The 21,085-nt window shown below is 42.8% G+C and overlaps 1 protein-coding gene across 3 annotated transcripts in view; it reads right to left on the bottom strand.

Moving 5' to 3' along the window:
• The window catches only part of LCORL (ligand dependent nuclear receptor corepressor like), a 527,585-nt gene that overhangs the window by 184,875 nt on the left and 321,625 nt on the right, over positions 1 to 21,085 (bottom strand). Inside the window, exon 1 of one of the 3 annotated variants that reach the window (XM_078678415.1) lies at positions 18,300 to 18,404. The exons of the other annotated variants lie outside the window; for them this stretch is intronic. The gene's annotated coding sequence lies outside the window, so the exon portion shown is untranslated. Of the gene's footprint in view, positions 1 to 18,299; positions 18,405 to 21,085 lie in introns of those variants that run through there. 3 annotated transcript variants of the gene reach the window in all.

Raw genomic sequence — 21,085 nt, 5'->3', positions numbered from 1 at the left:
TGCGCAGTCCGAGTGCATGTGGTGAGATTGGACTGCCCTCCCATAGGAATGCATGGGGTAGATGAGTGTCCATGGTAGTTCCTGATGTGAGAGGAGTGCAGGGGCGAGTTTGGTATGTGCGAACTTCTGAAAATAAATGCTGCGCAATGGTGGGCGCAGATTTATTGTGTCTAGTGGAGAAGTGCCACTTCTAGAAGTTGGCATGTCTGTGTGCAGTGAATGTGAATGGACTGTCTGGCTTGTGATAGACAGGAGCTGGCTGGTGTGCCTGGCTCCAGGAGTCAGGATGAGTCTGCCCGGTGGTGAATGGGGAGATACGAATGGAGATAGGAGGGAAGAGTTGCACCTGGGACCTGAATAGGACTGTGCCTTCCCTCCCCAATGCTGGCTCCGCCCCCTGTGGTGCGTCTGATGTCCCTAGCCTGTTCTGTGAATAGGGAGAGGAGCTGAGCACAACAAAGTGCTACAGAACCAGTTGCATCTGGTTTTCCCCTGCCCTGCACCCTTGAGACAAAGGGAACTTGTGAATGAGAAGGGGCTGTGACCCCATGAAAAAGTTTCTCAGATCCTGATTTGAGGGGGGGTCTGCTGCTGGGCGCCAGGAGGAACTGCCACTAGGGACTGCCTCCCTGCTGGAGGCCCCTGCGAGCTGGCCCCTGGGCCCAGCCTTTGCCTCCCCTTTCCTTCCAAAAGACTTTCCCCGGACTTTGTGGAACCTAGCGCTTGGGAGCGCTTTTCTGCAGATTTGGAGGAGCACAACGATCCCCCTGGAGGGAATCCCCTCATTGGGATTCCCCCGCATTCGCTGCATTTTATTATTCCCTAGTGGGTGCCTACCCCACATTCTGTTCATGCCTCGCAGGTGCCCAGCCTCCGTTCTCGCTTTTAATATTAATGAATGCGCGGGTGCCAACCCCGCGTCTTTGCTTGCATTAAGAGAGCCGGTGCCCCCCCGCTCTCCTGTTATTCTTTCCACTTTGGTTATTTAATAGGGAGAACGCGGGTGCCCACCCCGCAAGTGCTTACCCCGTATTGCCCGCAGAAGAGTAGTTGCCGGGCCGCTGCCAATCGCGACGTGGAAGACAGGCAGGAGCCAGTGCCCGACTCTGGGCGGGCCTAGTCAGCTCGACTTCAGCTTCCTGAGAAGCCGTGCAGTGCCTCCAGGGTTTCCCGGTCCCAAGTAGGGGGACCGGGCGCACTATTGTGGCAGGGCTGCCGTAGGGGTAGGAGAGCCCAGCAAACACCTATTAGCTGCCTGGGAGTAAGGCAGAGGGGGCGCGAGGCGCATTGTCGGCACCTGCCCCTGCCACATGAGAATTGCTGCCGCGTTGGAGCCCCGGGCAGACAAGACCGTCCAGAGCCTCGAGGGCTCCACCGGGAAGGCCTGTGCCCATAGAGAGGTCCCGGGCAGAGCAAGAGAGAGCGAGACGCCGCAGCAAACACCACAGGAGCCTGGGTCAAGGCGGGAGCCTACCCAGCAGTGAAGTCCGGAGGAGTCCCCCGCAGGAGACCGGAGAGAGTACAGGAGTCCCGGTAAGTAGGGCCCAGTATTCTACTTTTGGGTTGGGGGTGTGTCGGGGCACATTGTTGGTGCCCGCCCCCCCCAGGTGTGCCCACCCATTCTTCTCCAGCTGCCCTGTTTGGGCAGTGAGCAGCTCCCACGTGTGGCTGATTGTGCTGAGAGCCCAGAGTGGCTCCAACAGAGGCCATATTGTTCAAAGAGCCCCAGAACAGAGCCCAGAGGCACGGTAGTGCCAGTGCTGGTTTGTTGGCAAAAAGCCCCAGCGAGGCCCAGTGGCACTGTTTTGCCAGAGCTTGTTTGGCCAATTCCCCAGCTGCCCCGTTGCGCAATGCTTCTACAGAGCGCTCTGTGAATGCCCGTTCCCCTCTGGGTGGTTACACAGCTGCCCAGCAATTAGTGGGCAGATGCCACGTTTTGGCCTGATCTATTGCGGTTGCTGCCTACGCAGCCCGCCCTGACTTTACTGGACATAGGGCGCAGTGTTCTAAGTTGGCGCACAAGAGGGCTTGCACCTGATATGATGCCGAGGGCATAATATGTTTTATGTTGCGGGTTCTACTACTGAGTACAGTGGTTCCCAGTAGTCACTGGTGGTGTTCCACATTTGATTATATGTCCTATATCTACTGGTGCTCATGCTTGCAGGTATTGCCGAATGAATTTATGCTCGTGATTCTTGCACAAGGTGATTGCCTACTGTGTTTATAATGATAATTGCCTATGTGATTTATGCGTAATGTGCAATGCCTTTATGCCTGCGATACCTTATGATTAGGAGGTTGTTTTGCCTAGTATAGTTTATGCTAGTCAGTTTGTGTCCATGCGTGATCTATGCCTAAGGGGATTAGTATTGCGTAGTGTGTACCTACCTTTTACCAGTGGTTACTGGTTGTGTTCTACAATTGTTATTTGGTGCTACAGTTATTCTATGTGCTACATCTACTATTTCTACAAAGTGCTATTTCTACTAAGTGCTGATTCTGACAGTGGCCCAGTCATGTGCAAATAATCCCATGTAGATACTGCCCAATGCCAGTTGGCACAGGTTATATGTGTGATTATGATCTAATGTGTTTGTGGTAATACAAAGGCTATTTTTATATATAACATTGTGTGGAGTTCCTTTTTGTGGTGTGCCTATTGTTTTGCTGCTGTGTGTGTGTGTTGCGCAAACTCTTTACACATTGCATCCAGGATAAGCCTTACTGCTCGTGCCAAGCTACCACGGGGGTGAGCAGGGGTTATCTTGGAGTGTAACTCCCTTGCCCTGATTAGAGTGGTGGTTTCTGCCTGGCTTTGGCGCAAGCCTTAGACAACCATAAATCCTATTTCTAACAATAAGCTTAAAAAATCCAATGACAATACAGGCAGCCATTTTCCCAATTGTATTAACTATCATTCCACTGTCATATTAAAACAAGGTTTATCTGAAGACCGCTCCCAAAGCCAGAACACTTGTCAAACAAGCACTGGCAGAGACAGAAGAGGTGTGGCGCAGCAGCCAGAGCGGCTTACTCCAGAGCGCAGGGCTCACATTTTGTCCCCCTGCGCAGGCGGCAGCTCAGATCAGCACCATGTGACTCTGGGTAATAGCTCCCTTAATCTACCCGATGTCCCCCAGAGCCTTGAAAACTTAAGGGGCGATATGTTTGTGCTTTACAAACATGGATGCGGATGCGGACAGGTCTGGTGTTCGCCACCAGCCTTTTGGCTTTGGCAATTCTTATTTGTTCGGTCATAGTTTGTGCAAATCCTTATTGCCGGGGACGCAGCCAAGCCATCAATCTTAACACAGTCATTAGTTACAGCCAAAACCTTGTGGGGGGGGGGGGGGAGGGGTTTCAAACATGCACACATTACCATAGCAATCCCTGAAGCCAAAGAGGACGGACGACTTTGTGGGTGGATGTGCTCCTTGTGAAAGTTATACATAGCTGAGGAGCCCTATTCAGGGCAAAACTGGTCCTTGGTTGCTTGTGTTGCGTTTCAGAGAGGACATGGCCTGGCAGTTCGGACTGGCAAATTCCCACTGGAGCACAGTCAAGTCTGACTTGCATATGGCTGAGCCTGGACTGAGGTGGCATGATGTGCAGAAGAATGAGGGACTGGGTTGTGGGCAAATTACCAGTGGCTGATATTAATTTAAGCATTTCATCCATCACTATTTGTATGCTTTCTTGTGAAAGGGCAGCATTCTGTAACTCGAAGTGAAATTAGACATTGGCTTTAGTGTGCTAACCCACTGCCCTATAATGCATGCTGCCGTGGCTGAAAACGTCTATTAGTAACTATGTTATACACATAACTGAGGACAAATCAAAAGGTCTAGGCGAACACCAGACCTACAAAAACCAAATTTGGTTTGCCATTGGCTGCCAGCCTCTTTGTCTTTGCTAATGCTTTTGAATAATATTTTTGTAAACTTTCTAACAAACAGACAGAGAGGCGTGTGCAAACAGACAGACGTAACAAACAGACCGAGGCTTGCACAGGGAAAAGAGAGAGAGAGAGAGAGAGAGAGAGAAAGAGAGAGAGAGAGAGAGAGAAAGAGAGAGAAAGAGAGAGAGAAGAGAGAGAGAGAGAGAGAGAGAGAGAGAGAGAGAGAAGAGAGAGAGAAAGAGAGAGAGAAAGAGAGAGAGAAAGAGAGAGAGAAAGAGAGAGAGAGAAAGAGAGAGAGAAAGAGAAAAGAGAGAGAGAGAGAGAGAGAGAGAGAGAGAGAGAAAGAGAAAGAGAAAGAGAGAGAGAGAGAGAGAGAGGAGAGAGAAGAGAGAGAGAGAGAGAGAGAGAGAGAGAGAGAGAGAGAGAGAGAGAGAGAGAGAGAGAGAGAGAGAGAGAGAGAGAGAGAGAGAGAGAGAGAGAGAGAGAGAGAGAGAGAGAGAGAGAGAGAGAGAGAGAGAGAGAGAGAGACTGACTTAGGCAGACAGAGAGAGGCTTGCCAGAAAGACAGAGAATTGTAAAGATAGATTGACAGATAGGGCTGCAAAGGCAGACGGACAGGCAGAGTTGCAAAGATACATAAGACAAGAAAAAGGAATCAGTGGCAGTGTTAGAATTAGTAATATGATCGGCAAATGTCTATATAATTAGTACAAACAAGAGCACTGACAGCACACTAGAAAGCCATTCAAGTAGTACATACAGACTAAACTGGTTTACAAATAGAACAATGTACAAGAGCACTGAAAGCAAACTGGTTGGTGTAAAATATGGTAATAAAATATAGTTTTACATAAAAAAATAAAAGAAATCACTAACAAAACCTTAGGTTAACATGACAGTGAGATATAGTAATAATATCTTATTTTGCATTAAAAAAAACTTAGAAATTCACTGACAAAAAAAGAAAGGCTACTGGTACGTTCTAATTACAGGAGTACAGAAAAATGTCAGTAACCATAACTCATGCCCTAAAGTACATATAGCTCGCACCTTCGATATGCACTGCTTATGACCTCACCTATTACATCACACATGACATGTTCTGTAACATCATTGATAAAATCAATGAACCATCTGAAATGATGTCACTGATAACACTGTGCATGGCGGGGGTGCGAGTTATAGTTACTTGACATAACTATACCAGGTGAATTTCAGTGGTTTTGTTGTTTAAAACAGTCGTTTTTAACTGACAATTTCATCTACCTATAATGTCCCTTAACCTTTGTTTTTTTCTGAGAATATATATGCTCCTTCACAGCGTTTAGTCCCAAAAACACCAATGCAGTGGCACAGCGTGGAAAACCAGCTCCGAGAGTTATTGATCCAATTTCTCTTTTCATTTTTCTCATGCGAGTTCCAAGACATTTAAAAAAGCACCGAATAATTAAAATAAATCTAACAAGGACACTCTTTGAGAGGATGCAGCATGGTGAGAAGAATTATTAGAGTGTCCGGCGCTTATTAGAAGCCACACGAACGCAAGAAACATCTTCATTTGGCTGTCAGGCAATCGCTGGTCGGGTGCAGAGTCACAATGGTTCCCAGAGCGCAAGGACTATCGCCATGGAGCTTTCCACCAGGCTCTGACAGCGCACGAGGCTGAAGCAGTGTACTGCACATGTGCAGGTTGATTCGCCCTCTCCTCCACAGGTAGGAGAGAGAGCAAAACCCCCAAATACACATAGCACTTCTGGGCATGGCTCCCTACAATAAAGCAAGAACAGGGTAGATGGGGAGGTGTAAACTAGCATACTCCACTACTTCGTGACAATCAACAGAAATCTTTATATAGAGGGGCAAGCGACTTTCACGCTAGCAGACTTGCACACACTGCAGGCCTAAAGTGGCTGACATTCTTTCATGTGACATAGCTTCTTTGTGCCACAAAGCACCATAAACAGCCTCTATTAAGCATATGGTCTCCTCTGGAAAAGAGGCTAAAATCAGCATTCATGGCACATCCATCAAAAGCCACGTCCTAGGAGATTCCACAGGTCTAACCTCCCCAGCCATGAAAGGTGACATAAAACTCCTTTTACAAGAGTTTAAGAAAGACATTTCTGTGCTTCGCAGAGACTTTGTGTGAGCCCTATCTGACACAGACCACATTGTGCAGAAAGATGAAGCACGTTTAGACTCCATACAAATTAATGCTGTGCAGCAGTCATGATCATGATGAGCTCGGAGAATGGGTAGAGGCCCTTGAAGAGTATGAAAACCGTTCCAATAGAAACAATGTGGGAGTGAGGGATGATACTGCAGTGGTGACCAATGTGGATCTGGAAAAATATGTGCAAGCCTTGTTCAGACTCATCCTCCGCATCAATGAGGACAAACAAATTATCTTGGATCACACTCAAGAGTCTTTTTACCTTACCCAGCACAATCAGTTGCCACCTGATGTATTGAAAATGAACTTGAAAATCCTATATCAGATGAAGAACGAACCGCTATCCATAATTTGAAGGTCAATAAAAACCCAGGTCCAGACTGATTTCCGTTTCATTCGATAAGGCATACTGTGAACTGCTATTAGAACCTTTAACAAATCTGTTCCATTCATTTCTAGACTCTAAGACTGTTTCACCCACCATGCAAACCTGTGGTTACACTGCATGATTTCCTTTCTACAGCGTCAATGATGTGCAGTTTTTATACAATGTCCTGCATTCCAAATCTAAATAAAAAGTTTTAAAATATATACATTTTCACATCACTCTATTCTAGGACAGCTTTTGCCTCAGTTTGCTTTATTTTAAGAGACTTGATGACATTTATTTTTTCTGAAGTATATCTTTATTATATATTTATTACAGTTCCAAACATGAATGTGTAGGTTGCACAACTTTTTGATCAAGATCACAATCAGGCCATGAAATGAACAACCAACACACAGTACTCTAAACAATTTGCAAGAACGCAGAAGAGTTCATGAACAAGAAGCACTGGTACAGAGACAACGCTTCTAGTGGTGTAAGCTAGAAGCAATCAGGCCCTTACAGGTAAATAAAATGTCAAAAGTAAGAGTGCATATGTGGCAGACTGATATGGGAGTCTTCGAGATACGTTGTGAAGGTGACGTGGACAATGACGTGTAAGAACAGGCATCAGGTTAATAGCTTGGGAGCATTCTCCATTTGCATATTGGACACAGGTATTCAAACGCAATACCTCCCATCACCGTGCAACAGCAACCACGCATAGATATATGTTGTAATCACACATAGGTATAGGTTACCCAAGGCAAGACAAAGAAACGCCCAAGTAGTTCTGAGCAGACTAACTAGGAAATGCAGTTTCATTCCCCTAACCACTCGCGATATACAGGTGAGAAATGAACATGGCATAATCATGCAATCAAACTTGAAACTTAAAGTGCTTTAATTAATTGGGTGTTGTCCATAAAGGTAATCTAGACAGAGACCCCAAATGCAATTAAAAGATTTGTCTGGTCGTGTAGCCTGTATATGGTGCATTTATACACTGCGAGTTCAGTCAGTCATTCATGCCTGAGTATGTTGGTCAATCTGCAATGCCTAAAAATACAGATTTTGGGGATAGAAAGTAACCTGGCCATCCAACCGTGTCAGTGGTGGGAGAGTCAGAAGTGTCTTGAAGAATGGTTTATTTGGCTGAAGACTGAAAGCGACAATCACTGAGCATGTAGGACATGATAGACCTTCTGCCAAAAGGCCAGCAATAGTGGAGGACAGGAACAGAAGAGATGTAAAGATCACACCCCAGGGATCAACAAAGATCATATGGGTACAGTTTTGCTTAACATAGCTTGACCACAGACCAGTACAAGTCGTGTAAGAGGTGTATTTTATACACTTACTTTTCATGCGTGCTAAGAATGGAGGATCAGTATTCAATTGAGTAGTCTGTATGCAAAAGAGTCGGCCATTGGAGTCTGGTCTTACGCTCTACTGCAGTGGAGTTATTTTCGCGATCAGTACATCATATTAATCTGAAACCGCTCCCCTGAACTTGCTCCAGTTAACCACATATGTCCTCCTTAAGCAATGCATAAGATTGCAATACTGTCTGCTTTGGAAGGAATGTAGGGTATACTGCAGAGAGATGGATTCAAAACTTTTGACAGAATTATTATGGATCACTAGCTATTGTTTCCCTCAATCACCATCCCAGAATTGTGCCAAATTGCTGCCACACAATAAATATGTTGGTGTAGATGATGGGACTGTTGCTTTCTCCTATAGGAGTGATGCAAGACTTTGCACTGTCAAAATAGTTCAGTCAATTGTTGCCTAAGTGGGTAGATTTTCACAATCCTGATCCATATAGGAGTTGCAAGAGTTTTTTTTTAACCTTTTTTTTTTCTTTCTTTTTTTTAAAGTGTTTTATATATCGCGAACTAGACCCGAAGATATCGGGTATCAGAGTGCTTTGCATAGCACCAGTTTTGTTACACAAGGACACATTCATTTTTGTTAGGCACATGGAGATGAAGTGATTTGCCCAGAATCACAGGATGTTGAGCGTCGTTGCGGAGATTCAAACCCTGTTCCCCAGCTTCGAGGTCGACTGCTCTAGCTATAAGGCTACATCCTCTCCAATAGAAACACATTTCAGTGAGCTCTAGGCTTTGAGAAGTTGTGGCTGGATGTGGCTTTAAATGCCTCGATCTCGGTTTTCCAAAGCCCAAACAAAGGTACTAATACTGTCCATCATGGACCACAGCACCTTTTGGGAGTTCGGGAGGGGTATCATTACTAGTAGATAATTGATTCCCAGGATGACTACTAGGTAAGTATTCTGCTCTGTCCCCTTAAAGCATAATTACAGTGATGAACACAGCAAAAAGTAATTTTGGCGATCAATGGTTATAAGTTGCATAGACCCATATTTTCAAGGCCTCTGCTGACGAGAACACCCACGTATTTTAAACAGGAAGGCATGCATTCGAAACCATTTACAATGGCAGTAGTAGTGCTTCTAGTCGGTGGGAGGATCTCCCTCTTATCCCAGTTGATCTTGTGAAATGAGAAATACACAAAATGAGTGATTGGGGGTTGGGGGAGGGGGATAGTGACATCGGCTTTTTTCAGAGTGAGAAATACAACATCAGGGTGGACAATGATTTTAAATTGAATTCATCTCTAATAGAGAGCAAATGCTTGATTGCTGCTGTTAAGCGTTTCAATGCAAGTAGAAAAGGAATGGATGAGAGCAGACAACTGAGCTTTGCACCTCCGAGTACAGGAAACATGTCAGATGAAGTCTACACAGCCCAGTTGGGGCTCATCGTACAACTATCGCACTTTGGCCCGAAAATGTGCTAATTCTGGCCCATCTAGCACCCTAAAAGGAATCTCCATTCAGCATCCTTACACACTTTTCCTGCATCAAGGCCTCCAGGTGTCCAGATCATCCTTCACTTGCTAGGTGTCAGGTCGTAAATGCAAGTGATTCCTGGAGGCACAGTCAGGCACGAAATCCACCTGCAAGTTTTGAAGTAGACTGAGAATAAATGCCTGTACACGATTCAGTAGAACCTTGGCCACAATCTTAAAAGCAGTTTTTATCAAAGAAATGGGCCATAAATAGGACGCTATGGAGGGGGAGGGGGGATTGGGGGGGAATCTCTGCTTGGCCTGGATATTATCTGATGATCACATTAGTAAATTCCCTTCAAAGTCTTCCTGTCAACTCAGCCTTCTTAAATACCTCACAATGAACAAGGGAAGTCTGAGTCTTATTTTGTCTTGTAAGCTTTACCTGATACCGGTCTCTGCAACAAGGCACGCCAGAGATCAGTTTCTCAACTTCCTTGACCATAATATCTCCCTCTAGTAATGCTCAACCAGTATTAGACAGTAGTGGGAGATGAATGCCTGACAGGAGGCGTGTTTTAATTCTGGATGTATTAGGGCATTTAGAGCGGCACAGGCATAAAAAAAGTCTGCAAATTCCTTAGTCATTTCCACAGGATGTGAAAAGTGAGTTGGAGTCATTGTGTGGCAGGGATAAAAGTTTGAGATTCTAATAGCTTCCTATGCCTTCTCGTCTTATTAATGGAGCTGCCTATAGCACATGGATAAAGCACATTCCACCTCATTTGTGAACAGCATAATAAGATCAAATATCTTTCCTTCAAGATTCGTCTTTAATTCTGGAGCTGGGCAAGCAGAATGGGCGCTATTCAGGTCACTAATTTCCTTTTCCAGGGCAACTTGATCTTCTCAAGTTAATGTATATACAATATCAACAAATGCATTATTTCCCCACTCAGGGCACTCTTCCCTGACGCCCAAAGAGCTTGTGATCAAGAATCTGAGTTCTTATTCATGTCAAGTAAGTCGTGAAGCTATCCTCTCAAAGCAGAATTCTCAGAAGTGAGCTTATATTTTAAGGTACTCATCCGCCATCTTTTTGATACAGGTTAGACAAGTCCTATGTCAAGGGTCACTAATACCAGAATGGACTGAAATTCCACTCTGTAAAATGAAACAACTGAAGATTGCTCCCACCGCGGACTTCGAAGCAAGGTAATAACAGATGTGATTGCAGGTGCTATTTATACATAAGAATGTGTATTCAATGCAGCCTATGTGAGAAATAGTGTTTAAATGATTAGTCTGATTAATGATCTACTTTTAAAAATAAATTCTGAATTATTCGTAACTATGGACGTCGAGTCTTTATATACTAATGTACTCCAAACACAGGGCCTTAAGGTGACAGAATAAATACTCAAAGGTAGACCTGCCCTTGTCCAAGTACAGACTGAATTTATAATATTACTTCTGAACATTGCCATCACAAAATTATTTTCGGTTTGGTGGCAACTACTACTGTAACCATAAAGGGAATTCAATGAGAGCAATTTTAACTTCTAACTTTTAAATCTTTTTGCGGGCAACACCGAATATAAATATATATTTTCCATCAACAATCCCTACAGAAAACAGTTATTTTGGGAAAAGGTATACAGATGGCATATTTTTTGATTTGGACAAATTCTGCTGAATTGCTTTCAGAATTTGAGAACTTTCTGAGCACTATCCGGTCGGATCTCCGATTCACATTTACCAGTAATAGAATGGTTTTGTACATTGATCTCAACATCCATCGTGATGTCGCCAGCCTTTAAATTAAGTTCAGAAAACTTAGAGAAAAATATACTACTCAAGTATCAGAGTGAATATCTTAGTGACCTCAAACAGGCTTTACCTTTTGGGCAGTGTCCATTAATGCGCTGTAACTGAAAATAACCATTACATGAATGGGGTGGCCCATAAGGTATGGACCTGGACAATTGTAATTATAAACAGACAGTGGTCCTAGACCTATAGATTATAGTGTTAGATCAAATCAATATTCAAATCAAAAAGCAACAATAATCAGTCTGCTATCTGTAACTCAAAGACTAGATTATCTTTGAAAGGAACCTTACACCACGGTTAAAGAAAAATATATTCCTGTTTAATATTTCTCTGTATTCATTTTTTACATTATTTTTATCGATAAAAACGTAGGTTGCCCCAAGACAGGAGCGTGCAAAAGAAAAGATGTGATCCAGAAAGTGAAAACAAGTGAAGAGGAGAAAGGAATTACACAGTAGTGATTAAGAAATGGTTTGCATAATTTTACAATCAATACTGGATACAAAGTTCACCGTATTGAACACCTGGCCAACAACGTAATTCATATAATTGTGATCAGCACCATTTGTAGTAAATAAACATAGATGTTCTCAGTCTTGCACTGTCTACAATATTGGCAAATGAATGGTCCTAGGTGTATATATTGAAAATGTCGACGTTTCGACTCGACTTATTCCCAACCGGTGATTTGGACCTGTCTATATTGTAGACAGTGCAAGACTGAGAACATCTATGTTTATGTACTACAAATGGTGCTGATCACAATTATATGAATTACGTTGTTGGCCAGGTGTTCAATACGGTGAACTTTGTATCCAGTATTGATTGTAAAATTATGCAAACCATTTCTTAATCACTACTGTGTAATTCCTTTCTCCTCTTCACTTGTTTTCACTTTCTGGATCACATCTTTTCTTTTGCACGCTCCTGTCTTGGGGCAACCTACGTTTTTATCGATAAAAATAATGTAAAAAATGAATACAGAGAAATATTAAACAGGAATATATTTTTCTTTAACCGTGGTGTAAGGTTCCTTTCAAAGATAATATAGTCTTTGAGTTACAGATAGCACACTGATTATTGTTGCTTTTTGATTTGAATATTTATTTATTTTGGATTTGATCTAACACTATAATCTATAGATCTAGGACCACTGTCTGTTTATAATTGTAACTGAAAATAAAGCAGGAATATTTTAGTGAAGCATGGAACCTTGCAACATGTCTACACATTAGACGTTAAACTCTTAAACTAGTAAAGCAATCAATGAAGAGGGCATAGTGTTACCAAAGAGAAGATTTGTTGACCCCAAAACCAAAAATAAGCTTGTGTGAAGAAAGAAGAGCGAGCCAATGTTGTAAATCAGTTGAACTCCTTAATTCTAAAGGTGAATGGAATACTATTACCGAGAACTAAATGTATTCTTTAGAAGGCTAACTAGTGCAGATACTGAATTTAGAAAAGTGATGATACTTTAAAGTTTCATTATGACAGGGGCACTTGCATAATTATGGACTTTACAATGATTATAATGTAATCCAAGATCATGGAAAGATACACAGTGCCTGCAGGACTATTTTTGACAGAGCGCCCTAGTAGACAGTCTTGATGTTGTGCAGAACTTCCTACACAATAGTGACTCTAACGATATATTTGTTGAGCTCCTTGTAGTTGCAAATGATGAGCCACAGGTGACAGCAGGTCCTTCTGTTGTCTCTGGGTGCAAATTCAAGATGCATCCTTGGTCCCAGCAGTCAGGAACTGCAGGAGTACCCCCTGATGAGCAAGTGGCAAACATGGCCTATATGTGGCTGTCAAAGCAGAGTAAAGAGTAAACAATGCCAAGCATTATGGGTATGGAAGTTCATGAAATCCTCAAAAGAAATAATCATGTTAAGTTTTTCGTGGCAATTACCGTTATTATGTAGGGGATATTTCTGACACAATTGGATCAGAAATTAGGCAATACTGTACACGAACTTCAGGCGGTATTTTGATGTGACTGATAAAATCTAAAGTCTGTTTTCCATCACCATGCATTCTAATTGGTCAAAAGGCACACAACCAACTAATAACATCTGTTTTGCATATGCGTCCTGCTGAGCTCCTCTGTGCAACAATAAACCAATTTTCTGCTAACTGGTTTGGTGAGGCTCGTTTTCACGCCGCAGAACCAGCAAGTGTGTTTTTCATGTGGAACGAACACACACACACACACACACACACACACACACACACACACACTTTTTTTTTCTCCCCCAACAGGAAGGAATCTGGGAACTCCCAAATAATATCCAGCGGCACACTAAGGACAGGCACAATAAGAAACTTAATTGTGTCACAAAAACAGAACGCGTTTCGACGAAGCCTTTGTCAAGTTGACGACCTGCGCCCAACTTTCCATAGAAATACAGGTCAGTGTTCATAGAAAGTGAAGAAACATTGCCTATAATAGTAATTGGAAGATTTCATACACTTTGTGCCAATAGTAGCAACAATATATAGCAACCTATATACATTCAATAATTTGGATCAATTGCACTGTGCTTTCAAAATTAATCGTGGATTTAAACTAAATAAATCCATACCTGAGCATGTGATTAGAGTCAACTCATGAGCACGTGATTCGAGCAGAAAGTATTTTTCAAATCATTAAAATTCTTTCATGTAATGACAGTTAAAGGTAATGTACCATAATTTAACAATCAATGGTCGTACATGTTTTTCGACAAGTGCCCAATATCACAAGGCAATTCATTGCATAGAAAGTCAACTTCACGACATTTTGCATCAATACAATCTCGCCCTAACTTCAAACAGGTTAAAACATGATATTCTTTTCATGCCGCTATTGTGGTCCAATACTAAGATCAATTATTTTACACAATGGAGTACTGTTATAGAACACTTCGATTTTTCTAGACTTGTTCCTCTCACCTTTTGTTACTAAATTAAGATCTTATTGAAGGGACAGTACAGATTTTTTACGTCGCATACATCACATCACTTGCGAAGACAGCTATCAAATGATAGCACTAGACGTGTGCTCCCTGTATACCAGTATTGATCTAGACGTGTGCTCCCTGTATACCAGTATTGATCAACAGAAGGGTGTTGAGGCCTGCATGTACGTTGAGGGAGAGACATCGCTTTGGGAACACACTCAAATGATGGAAAAGATGATAAAATCCTGTATCGTCAAAAATCCGGGACAGCTATGGGCACATGTTTTGCCCCCAGCCTGGCCAATCTATTCTTGGGCTGGTGGGAGGAACAGATTGTGTGGGTAGAGGCAAATGAAAGATTCACGGAACACATCCTCATCTGGCTCAGGTACATCGATTACCTGTTCCTGATATGGGTTGGGCCTGTGGATCTAGCACAAGAATTTGAGTGAATTAGGAAACAATGATCTTAACTTGACCTTCACACACTCCATCAGTTCCTTACATTGCGAATTCCTGGATATAGCCATCAACATAGAAAATAATCAAATAGTGAAAAGTCTTTTCAGGAAGGAGACTGCCGGGAATACTTAACTCCACGCAAATATCATCCACCCCGCCCCACTACGGAACAGTATCCCGTTTGGGTAATTCCTTCAGGCGCGAAGGAATTGTAGCACAGATGGTGGTTTTGCCAGAGAGAAACAAATTATGGAGGCGAGATTTAAACAATGAGACTACACACAAAAGGTGATTTCCACAGCTAGTGAGAAAGCCAAAAGCATTCCACGCAGTGAAGCGGTTTTCATATCAAGGAGTAAAATTAAGAAGAAAAATAAGGGGGTGCCTAGACTTATTACCACTTACAACAGTAGGTCGAATAACCTTAGATAGACCATGAAAAAGCATTGGGGATTGCTAGAAACGGACCCCATAATTGGACCAGACATAGGTAAAATACCATCAATAACCTATAGAAAATCAAAGTCCCTGAAGGATCACCTTTTTGCGCAGCTATGAAAATACTCCTACCAACACAACATGGTTAGGAACTGCCAAGGGATTCAGGAAATGCAGCTCCCGCAAAGCGTGCAGGTATAGTAACAATAGTGATAGTTACTATGTGGGACGGAATAAAAAGATGAAAAAGGCAATCAATAAACTCAGATGTTGTACCAGTGACTATCCCATCTATGTCCTGGAATGCCCATGTGGGTTAAACTACGTGGGCAGTAACAAGTTACAGCTTAAGACTCGCATACTACAACACGAGGGCAGTGACCAATGTAGATCTCAACTACCCAGTGGCTAGGCATTACCAAGAAAAACATCATAGCAATGCCAATTTTATTACATTTTTCGGAATTGACACAATTTTGCCACATCCCAGGGGAGGGGACCGGGAGAAACTCCTACGAGTTACTGAATCAAAGTATATCATTGAGCTCAGCACAAAAATCCCACATGGGGTGAATTATGGCTAAGAACTCGCCACCCATATAGGCTATAAATGAAATGGTAGGGGCAACTACATTTCGATAGTCTTCTGTATTTGGATGTGGATTAGCATATTATTTTAAATCATTCACTTTTTTAGATAATGGGACGAGGAGGCTGAAAACTTCCCACATAGGACTGATTCTGTCGGTGCACAGATTATCTATTTTATTGCTTGGTCGAGGTTCCCTCCACATGGCTAGACTTAGCATAGTGGAGTGGCTCGTCCAAGATATGGGTCCAAGCGTTATCCTCATTATTCCATCTCTTCTTTCTTTTCTTCTCTTGTATTTATTTTATTCACTTCATCACAAAGAGCTATTGATCTATGCCCACTAAAGTACTGAGTAATAAAAAACACTGCAACAGAATATATATATTATATTAAGCATGCTAGCCTACTAACTTACGGGACCAATTGTAATTGGGTTTCATCCCAGGACACTATTGGCACATGAATTAGCCTTCTGGTATAATAATTGACAATCTACGTTTATATTTATTACTGAAGGTTAAGTGAATTGTCTTATATTATTTGCATAGGATATTGGGCACTTGCCATGAACCTGTGTAAAAGAATTGATCCTAGTATTGGACCACAATAGCGGCATGAAAAGAATATCATGTTTCAACCTATTTGAAGTTGGGGTGAGATTGTATCGATGAAAAATGTTGTGAAGTTGACTTTTTATGCAATTAATTGCCTTATGATATTGGGCACTTGTCGAAAAACATGTACGAGCATTGATTGTTAATTTGTGAATTTTAATGATGATTTGAAAATTACTTTCTGCTCTAATCACGTGCTCATGAGTTGGCTCAAATCACGTGCTCCGGTGTTGGATTTATTTATTTTAAATCCACGATTCATTTTGAAAGCACAGTGCAATTGATCTAAATTATTGAATGTATATATGTTGCTGGATATTGTCGCTACTATTGGCACAAAATGTATGAAATCTACAAATTACTATTATTTGCAATGTTTCTTCACTTTCTATGAACACGGACCTGTATTTCTATGTAAAGTTGGGCGCAGGTCGTCAACTTGACAAAGGCTTCGCCAAAACAGGTTGTTCTGTTTTTGTGACAATAAAATTCCTTATTGTGCCTGTCCTTGGTGTGCCGCTGGATATTATTTGGGAGTTCCTGGATTCCTTCCTGTTGGGAAATATAATTAGCGGAGTTGTGACTGCTGCTGGCACCGGCGTCAACAGGAGGTGTTTCGCAACAATCTTCTTATAAATATATATAAAAATATATATATATATAAAAATATATATATATATATATATATATATATATATATATATATATATATTAATTAACACATCAATAAAAGAGAACACTTTTGGCAGTACATATAACCTGAAGGCAGACATATAACCGTGGTAGAATAGACCAGGGCCATCATCAAGGCAGAAGTGTGGCAAAAAGATACAATCAACAAATTATCAGTATAACAAAGTAACCTAAAGGACAAGGGAAAAAAATATCAACATTTTAACATACTATGCAAATATATACATTCAGAGACTCATATACACACACCAGAGTGACTGTGCCCAGATAAAGATGAGAAGGCAAGATCCCAATGTGTAGACTTTACAGAAACCTAATAAAAACAAATAAAAGATACCAGGCCAAATAGATCCCAAGACAACATGTACTCTAGCCACAGTTTTAAGCAAATTCAGCCTAATACCTAATCCACCAAAAAGTATAGAAGTGAACCTTACTTTCAAGAGTACGAGAGGTAATAACACCCTTCAAGATATTGCCCCAATCTGAGTGGGACACAGTAGATTCAGATCGGATAAACCGGCAAAAGCCTACGTACCTAAAATGATGTAACGAAATGTTATTCTTAAATCTAGGGATAGACTGGTTATCCATCATCAATCCTTCCACATTAGCCACGTACAAGTGGATCTGAGAGGAAGAAGCAGGCTGTTCAATTGCTAAAGAGAGCATGCGTCGCCAAGGTGAAACACCGCGTTCAGAAGGGCTAAGAAATCAGCCCACATTTCAAATGCCTTAAAATTGCAAGAAAAAACATTTAGGGGTCGATCCCGATCTTGCTCGGAAGGCCTACGAATCGGATTTGGCTTTAACGGATCAGATTTGTAGCTTTTTTTTCCCCGACCGATTCGTACCCTGGTCCAAATGATCAAGTACGATGCGAAGTTTGCGTACGCGTCGAGCGAAACATCTCCCAACCCAATCAAGTCCATTCGACTCTTAAGCAGAGGCTTTGTACAGCTCTATGGACTCGGTTTCTGAGTAAGCAAGTACAATGCACGATTCGGACAGCCTTCCATGGCTGGATCGAAAAAGCTGCCAGAATAGTTCTTTTGGGGCCCGTAGGAGGCCCCCTATTACCTGGAGCCCTCCGATTCGGACTCGTGTGGGTGGCCATGGGTCCTCCCTTCCCATGCATGTACAGTGTGGCGGGCACCATAGGGTGCCTGCCACAGAGTGTACGCTTTGCCCCACCTACCCCTTTTTGCTATGGGAGTCTGTTTACGCGTTCAGTATACAGGCTCCCACAGAGTTCAATGGGAGCCCGAGCGAACCAAGTCCGTACGCATGTGAATGCATCATACTCACTCGGACTCAAAAAGCATGATTCGCTCAAAGCCCTACGGATCCGAGTCATACGGAGAGCTTTACAAGCGAGATCGAAATCGGGCCCTTAGTATTTTAATTATATGGATACATGGGGTTGCATTTGCCTGCCTCAGAGGAAAGCCTGCGACTTACTTAAGGGTTCACATGGCGTGCATCAAACACAGGGATACAAATTCCAAAATGCTGACATGAAAAGTCTTCAGCTCACTCACAAGGGAAATCCAACCTCGTCGCACCTATAAACAAAAATAGAAACCATAACTATAATTCAGGATAGTTATTTACCTTGGCTGTGAGGGCTACTATGTAAACAAAGGTTGCAAATGCCCAAAGGGTTTATACACAAAAGGATACAAGTCAGAATTCACTATCGATGTACAAAAAAGACATTCACATCACTTTTAAGAAACCAGCGACTTGCTTCATGAGTTCACATCGCCTGCGTAAAAAAGCAAACAATTTTCAAAGTGGTGACACAAAGCACCAACTCACGAGGAGAATACACGCTTGTCAATCCTATTAACAAAATGTGTATACAAAACAAGGACTGATTCAAGTGGCAGGCGCCAGAAGCGTAACGCCCATAGGGTTAAAAGGGCTTCAGCGATTGCCCCCACCCGTCGTGTCGAGTTTTTCACAGGTCTTTGAAAGACTAATTGCATATGTACATATCTAGGTAAACTGCTTAACACGGCTTGTTTTTTTGCGGGAGCAAGAGTTATAGTTAGCTCAACTAAGTAGAACGGGCGAATTTCTCTGGTTTTATACGAGTCAAATGTCCAACTAACTAGAACGTCCCTGAAACCTATGCTTTTTTAGTGAATTTCAAATGTTTTTTAATTGCTAATTCCTAACTATAACGTCTGTAAAACCTATGTTTTTTTTCCAGTGAATTTCGAAAGTTTTTTAAATGTTCATTTCATATTTTAATATTTATAAAACCTATATTTTTTCTATTGTTTTTGTAATATTTTGGAAGGAGTAGTTTCTTACCTGTAACTCCAGTTCTGTAGTAGGGGTATCTGTTATAGTCATAATCTAGTGAATAGTCCCGCCCATGTGCGTGGACCCCGGAGCAATCAAAAATAATCTCTTAAGCTGTCTTCATTGCAGTCCTGCATAGGCACTTAAGAGAAAATTCAAGACAATAATGCAGCCTGCACCTACAAGGCTACACTGTCCAGTACTTCAACTAGAAATGCCAAGGATATTACACCAATAACACATTTAACACAATCTGGCAAGTTCCACCCACAGAGAAACTCTCCTCCCTTCACCAAATCATTGGGATGATAGAGAGGAAGGGGTGGACAGACAAGCCTCCATAGGCTGCCATTATGCGTCTGAAAAAGGGATACCGTGCCTTTAAGGAACTCTCCAGAGACCCTCGGTATCCCAGCATGTATAGCCAAGTCCTTTTACTTTCAGTTCTTTTTGAAGGTGCATAAAGCAAGGCCTGTAGCAAACATTACAGTACCATTTTCTCCACCGGGGAGGAGGGTGGGCACTTATGACTATAACAGAGATACCCCTACTGCAGAACTGGAGTTACAGGTAAGAAACTACTCCTTCGGTAGTAGGGAATCTCTGTGTATAGTCATAATCTAGTGAATAGAATGGCAAGCCCATCCCAAAAACCAACCCTGCGGTGGAGAAAAGACAGACAACACCACTACTGTGCAAACAGATTTCGCAACGAAGCCTGCCCAACCTGAGCATCTGCCCTGGCATCAAAGTCCAGACAGTAATGCTTAGCAAAGGTGTGGACCGACTTCCAAGTGGCCGCCCTGCAGATCTCTGCAATGGGAACAATGCGGAGCAAAGCTGTTGTAGCTGCTTTGCCCCTGGTAGAATGAGCCTTAGGCTTACCCCCTAAGGTCTTGTCCGCTTTCTGATAACAAAGCTGGATACATGACACAATCCACCTGGAGATGGACTGTTTAGAGGTAGCCAGACCCATTGTTTATCAACAATTGGTCGGACCTACGAATATCCTTGGTCTTATCCAGATAGAATTTCAACACCCTCCTGACATCCAGGGAATGGAGAGCACGCTCCGCTGGAGTGGAAGGGTTCTGAAAAAACGTTGGTAAAGTTATAGTCTGATTAACTTGAAAATCACTTTAGGCAGGAACTTAGGGTGAGTATGCATGACAACCTTAGCAGCATGAAACAAGTATATGGTTCCTGGCAACACAATGCCTGAATTTCACTCACCCTGCGGGCCGATGTAATGGCCACGAGGAACGCCGCCTTCCACGACAGGTGCTGCAGTGAAGCCTTGTGAATAGGCTCGAAAGGTTCCTTCATCAACCTGGACAGCACCACGTTCAGCTCCCACAAAGGCGAAGGAAGCCGAAAAGGAGGGAACACCTTCAATCCTTCCAAAAAATCCTTTATCACAGGAATCTGGAAGAAGGACGTCTGCGAAGGACATTTCCTGTATGCAGTCAATGCTGCGAGGTGAACCTTAATGGAAGAAAAATTAAGTCCAGACTGAGCTAAATGCAGAAGGTATGGAAGGATAACATCTTCCTTGTAGGTCGTCGGATCATAGTTCTTAGACGTCCACCAGATGCAGAATCTCTTCCACTTGTAATCATAAGAAGTCCTAGTGGAAGGCCTCTTAACCTCCTTCAATATGTCCATGCAATCCTCAGGAAGATTCAAGTGGCCATATTGCACTCTCTCAGGAGCCATGCCGCCAAACTCAAAGATGAGAGGTTGGGGTGCACCATCTGCCCCCGAACTTCGTGAGGAGGTCCGGCCGACACGGCAGCCGCCAGTGAGGTAGGAGCGACCGTGAAGCAGGTCCGTGAACCACCACTGTCTGGGCCATTCCGGAGCGATGAGGATCATCCGCGCCCTGGACTGGGAGAGCTTGATGAGCACCACCGGAATCAGGGGAATTGGTGGAA

The sequence above is a fragment of the Lissotriton helveticus genome, chromosome 2_2 (assembly GCF_964261635.1).
Source record: "Lissotriton helveticus chromosome 2_2, aLisHel1.1, whole genome shotgun sequence".
Lineage (NCBI taxonomy): Eukaryota > Metazoa > Chordata > Amphibia > Caudata > Salamandridae > Lissotriton > Lissotriton helveticus.
The sequence above is the reverse complement of the archived record's forward strand: the minus strand, read 5'-3'. Positions and strand labels throughout refer to the sequence as shown.